The following is a 6,607-nucleotide window of genomic DNA, read 5'->3' as shown; positions in this document are numbered from 1 at the left end:
ATTACTTATACTCGAGTGGCACAGAGTAGAATGGACTGGTGTAGAGTGCATTGGCATATAGTTTTGCAGAGTATAGTGGTGTAGAGTGCAGTGGCATTGAATTCAGCGTCATACAATGCCACGTCGTATAATATAGTGTCGTAGACTCCAGTGGTGCATAGTAATAGAGTGGTGCGGAGTAGAGTGGCGCAGAGTATAGTGGTGCAGAGCAGAATGGCATAGAGTTCAGGGGTGTAGAGTATAGTGGTGTAGGGCAGAGTAGAGACGTAGTTTGGAGTGGCATAGAGTCAAGTGGTGCAGAGTGCAGTGGTGTGGAGTGGTGTAAAGTGGAGTGGTGCCACGTAGAGTGCAGTGGTGTGGAGTGGCGCAGAGTGGAGTGGTGTAGAGCGGAGTATGCATGATATGGTAGTTCACTGCCATTAAAGACAACACATTTTCAATTGAAATGACTACTACATTTGCACAGACATTCAGTTTTACTAATAAAACTGTACAGAACACAAAAGAAAATGTGTGGAAATTGCATCACCTAGTGTAATAATTTGTTTTGAACATATTAAAGTATTTGTTTCCAACACAGTTCAGAAATAACTCATAATGTGCTTCATTTGTGTTTCTAAGTCTGATATATTCTGAAATACTTACACAGTACATTTAAATGTTGTCCTGTGCTAGATAATCCCTCTTTCCTACCCCCAGTATCTAGCAAGATTGTCACATAAATCCTTTTACTTTGAAGTCAGGAAAAGAAAAGTAAACAAGAGGCCTTGGACGACAGTGCCTGACATTTGACCCCAGTCTTTGAATGCACAGGAAATGTGACAAAAACACAACAAGATTTAAAGGCCTCTTTACAGAAAGGAAGTTTGTGGAAGAGTACAATAAACAAGGTTTGGGCAACAGGAGGGACAAACTGAACCTGGAGAGCTTCAAGCGAATGAAGCCAGCAAATAGAAAGCCAGAAAATGTGAGTTACAAACTACAAAGCTAATGGTAATCAATGAGCAAAATGTATTCCTAGGTCAATTGTCGGAAAGTCTCCAAAATGTCTTTAGCAAACCAGACAGCTGTGCTGTTTGGTAGGCTGCAATCTGAAAATGAGGACTTTACAAGATCACAGAATTACAAGGTGACTTGTAATATCCTTACAAGGTACAGAAGGGGGTTATTTATTCTATATATGCCACAGTCACACCCTAACCCTCCCAACAAACTTCCTAGAAGTGATATATATCCTTTAGGTGGTGCTTGTTCATATGAAAGAGGATGTTTGAAAACATGAATAATAAAATTAATTATTTAATTAATTATTAATAATAACCCCTATTGCAAAATTAAACAGATACCAAAAGTATTTAGATATCTATTGCGAAAAGATGAGTCTGAGTTAAGTGCAAGTCAGATTCAAAATAAAATGTTATAGCTCAGAACATGGACAAACATACAGAAAGATTCTGTTGTTCCTAGAATTACCTAAAGTGTGGTAGAAATAAATGTTGCCATAAATATGTCCTTTCTGCTTATCACTGTTCATCTAGAAAACCAGCGCCAGGACCAGAGTGTTTTGTTTTTGTTTTTTAAAGTGCAGTTTTAATAATGTTTTATGGCCTGCCTTTCCTCTCAGTTCAAGGCCTTGGCAATAGGCCTTGTATCTTTATAACTCAACTGTAATAAGTTATTACAGGTGAGTAGTTAAGTCATTTCTTTATTACAGGAGATGAGGGGCATCACAATTCGACTTTTGTAAGGGGATTCGTGACAAGCTTTGTAGGCTTCAATGTATTATAACAGCAATGATTAGAATTGTTGTTGCTTGTGATAGGAAATCAACATCTAAAGAATACCAGTGTAACTCACCCTGCACCAAATTAAATCCACTCAGGGTAAAGCCAACAGTCTTAACGATTCTCCTCAGGGAAAATACACTGGTTCAGTATTCAGCATTCAGTGACTATCAACCTACTTGCTGCCATCAGAAGGAGAGAGATGGATCAGTGGTGAGAGGGCATTTGACAACCAGACAAAGGGCTGGATAAAAAATATCTTCGGCTGGCTTAATTTCAGTCCTTGCTGGTAAGGCAGTTCTGGGTACAAACACCTTTTTCCACAGCATTATGAAAGCAGATTCCTGGAGGTGATAATGAATGACAAGAATATTTGTACAAATTTGTTGCGTGGCATTTTGTTGTGGCGATTATATGTTGTGTTGTTTTTGGTGTTAGTGCTGCATTAATGCTATGCAGTGTTGTTTGTTGTGCTTTGGTTATTGTGTTCATGTTGTATGGTGCCCTAATGTGTTTTAATTGTGTTTTTAGCTTAGTGATGGCTTGTTTTGTTGTGTTAGGTTCAGTTGTTTACTTTAGACATCCAAGAGATGCTGTCGCATTTCCAGCAAAATGCTGAGACAAGTCTTTAAAGTTCTTCTGACAAGCAATATTTACTTCAGGCCTGCTCCGTCTCGTAAATGATTTAAAGCATTAGCTAATACAAAACTGTGACACAGACCTTTCTTAAATCTACACTTCCAGTGTACACTGCACATGATAAGGCCAAGAATTTTAGGTCTCATGTAAGACAGCTCATGTCGCTTGTGAGACTTTTTGTTTACTAAAAGGAGCTCAGAGCCTGCTCATTGCTTACTAGTCATTGGCATCATTGTCACTCTTTTTTACTGCCTCCTAATTAGTCAGCGCATGTCAGTTTCACTTCCATTCTTTCTTGTGGAGTATTGACCGAAAACTGATTGCTCCATTTTTATCAGTGACTTTCTGCTGCTAGCTCTGTGATTTAGATTCTATTTTTTCTTCTTCTCGTCATTCATTGTTGTACGTGTTGTTTCTTCCATGTTGTTTCTTCCCTCCTACCCACGTTGTCTGTGTTGCTTCTTCTCTCCCACTTCATGTTGTTTCTTCTTCTCTCCCACCTCCCACTGTCCATGTTTCTTCTTCCCTCCTACCTTCCATCCTCCCATTGTCCATGTTGCTTTTCACCTCTTACCTCTTGCTCTCACATTGACTGTGTTACTCCATTCCACAAGAAAATAAAAGTGCTGTAACACAACCAGCACTTGCTGCATCATAGCACTTTTTTTACCCTGCAATTGTCTGTGTTGCATGATCCCTCCCTCCCATTGTCTGTTGTCTCCCACCCTCCCTCCTGTTGTCCGTTTTGCCCACCCCTCCCCGCCATATAAAAAAAGTGCTGTGACACGGCCAGTCCAGGCCATGTCACAGCACTTCTTTTCTAACCTTTAACCATGCTACAATGCAGCTGCACTGCTATACAAAATGACTAAAAACCATGGGCAAAGCCAATAGGGTTTGCATGGTTTTACCAATGATTGTTAAGAATTGGGACCTCTAACACTTCTTTAAAGGCTACAGGAACCAGTCCCCCAGGGCACACAGCTGTTCAGGATTTTTACATAACAGAGCCAAAATGGCAGCCCTAGCTGCCTAAGCAAGAGCGCTGAATATGGATCAAGCTGAGAGTCTGACATGTCTAGATAACTGGGCAGTGAGTGAGTCTAAGCAGCAGCAAATAAACTAGGAAAGGAATGGGCAATCCATGTCAATATACTGTGCAAATTTATGCCACGAAATACCCTTTTGCATGTTTGAAACTCATTGTTTTGCAGACAGATTTCACAACCAAAAAATAAATATATTATGGGATATTTATAAAGCATCCTGAGAAAATTCATAAAATTTTAATTAGCTTATCCAGCATGCACGGCTATGTGAGTTATTTTCAGCGCAAATAATGCACATGCTAATTGATGTTGAAAACTGGCGAGTAATCCTCTCCCCCTCATTATCATTGTCTGCTAATGCCAGAAACCTAGGCATGGATCTGTCTGAACTCTCATTCAAGCAAATTCATTTAAAGTTGTATGCCTCCGATTTTTGCTGGTATTGTTGAGTGGCACATCATTTATATCTATGCGTTTTGTGTGGCTTTATCTTTCATTTAATGTCAATAAAAACAAGAAAACCTGAAAAGAAAAAGAGAAGAGCAATATCACGTGTTAACTTAGTTGGAGGAATGTGTATACAATTACAGAGAAGCAGCCCTGAAACATAAATGAAGTAAGAAAGTCAGAAGGTTTAGTGGGCCTGGAGCAATAAGTTGGTGGGACCCCTTTTTCGTTTCCAAACCAGAAAGCTTGAGGCTGGGTCAAAAAGCTTTGGCTGCCCTCCCCTTGTGACGATCGTGCAGGGGAGTGAACTCAAAGCCTTAAATGCAGCGCCTGGTCCATCTGGCAATAGATTTAATGGTCAGTGCGCCATTCAACCTAGTTAGGTCATTTCAAATGGTTAGGATAGATCTAGGTTACAGCTCATGCTTCCTCATCAGCGCAAACCCGACAGACAAAAATGCTGCAAATTTAAAAACTCAATACTCACAGTGAAGAGTAAGGGTGCGAGTAACCTAATAATGGACAGATTCATTTCATCATCACTTGCATCACGGAAGTAGAAAGCCACCAACCGGGTTCAGCCCTGGGCTTAAAACTAAAGTTAAATCTAAAATAAAGGGGATCACAGTCACAAGAGGAATGACTTAAGCATTGCATAATCATTGACTGCTGAGAATGGAAGTTACAGGAGAGAATATAATAATGATCAAGGGGCTAGAGAGAGTGGTAGAATTTATCAGTCCTCTTGTATAATCTTTAAATAGCAGTCCTCGGTCAAGCACTGGCCAGTGTAACATCCTGCTCTTTTTCTATTAATTGTGCAAATATCAGTTATTTATTAATTGATTGGTGGTTGGTTGATTGATAGGGAAAGAGTACTATAAGCTAAGCATTGTCTGCCCTCCCTCCCATCTAATCTCCGAGTATGATAGCTCTGAACCTAAAATGCGTCGCAAATCATATATTTTTAATGTGGTGCTTATCTTCTACACCAAAATGGGATATGCTCATCCTACAGATATCAGAAATTTATTTTCCTCATATTTATTTTGAAGGTCCTGGTTTGCTCCTGCTCCCCATTGACACAACTATTTATTTTTGTTTTATGTTGTTGTTTCAATTTCTTTTGTGAAGGTTTTTTTTAATCATATGCAGATGGGATGCATTAAATGTTAAATAAAGCATGTTAACTAAAACATGTTAAATAAAAAACTTAAAAATACCTGAAGTTTACTTGCCTCTCTTATCAAAGAGGATAAAAACAAAGAGCAAGATTGGATAAAGTTTGTTGTGACACAGTCAGAGATTTAAGGCCTGATTTGGATTTCGTCAAATTGGTTACTATGTCACAATGGTGACGGATAACCAATTTGCTGAAATATAAATTCCCTAGGAATTAATAGGATTTATGTTTCAGGGGACGGTATATCTGTCTGCTGAAATCTCAATCAGGCCCTTAGTGTAAGAATGTACTATACATCCTGGAAAGAACTCTGTGAGAAATTAGGAAATTAGGATACCTGGTTGAGGGAGTTGTCTTGGATGTCATCCTGTCTTCAAGTGCTTTCTAACTCCCTGCAGGCTGACATTTCAGCATAGCAGTGCACGCACGGGTAGACTCTACTTGTTTGAGATTTATATTCTGCATGCCTAATGTCACACAGGAGGTGGTGAAAAGGCAATCTAGTAATACAAAAGTTTTGCGAAAGTGATGATTTTCATATGAGAGATCTGCCTCCTGTAACACAGAACCTCAATGGGCATATTGCCATTTGAGGAGAAGCTACTGGTGTGATTTTCTCCTCTGACCAGATGATGAGCATGAATTGACAAAGCCAGTAGGTCACGCCTACACAAGATCTATTGGCTTGGTCAAGTTTTTTTAGCCATGTTCTCCAGCAGTACAGCTATAACACAGTCAACATGGGCCACATCATAGCCTTTCTTTGTTTTTTTACTTTTAGCCATACTGCACACCCACACAATACAGCTCAGAATACATTGACAAAGCTAATAGATATCACCTTTGCGAGGCCTATTGGCTTTGTCAGTGCTTGTCTTTTTGTGGGTGTGGTGGAGTGTGGGTGGGAAAGACAATCAACAACTTGTGGGATTCACAGGTGTTGTGTCATAGGCCCTAGGCCCACATTTTAATGAAATGAAGACACTGACACTAAATGTAAGTGTGCATAATTAGGCTCCGGCAACATGGGCCCGGCCTTTTTTATTGTTGGCACCTATGATGGATAGGTGTGGGGTGGGTGTAGGTACAGCCTCGATGGAGGGGTTACCCCATTACGTGTCCCCCAGAACACTACACTGGGAAGGGAACAACAGAGAGACAGTGAAAAGTACAGGCTACCCTGTCTCAGATGAGATCCAGTGTTATCTTTGCCGTATGAATCATGAACACCTCCCTCAGTAGTGTGTCTATGTTTTAACAAGAATGCAGTATACCACACTCCATCCCTTCCTCTTTAGGCCATGATTAAGAGTGTAGGTGCTATTCAGCACATCTGATAAATAATGATACTATGGCATACGTTATTTATCGGCTGCGTGAAATATCACCTATTATGAGTTTGTGTGCAATAACATGCAGATTTTGGTGTTTAACGCACCAAAATCTGCATGGTATGGCAAATAACGTACATATTTCCCCTATTAAATTTCACCTGCTGAAATGTA

The sequence above is a fragment of the Pleurodeles waltl genome, chromosome 6 (assembly GCF_031143425.1).
Source record: "Pleurodeles waltl isolate 20211129_DDA chromosome 6, aPleWal1.hap1.20221129, whole genome shotgun sequence".
NCBI classification, from domain to species: Eukaryota; Metazoa; Chordata; class Amphibia; order Caudata; family Salamandridae; genus Pleurodeles; species Pleurodeles waltl.
This window is presented reverse-complemented; position numbering follows the sequence as displayed.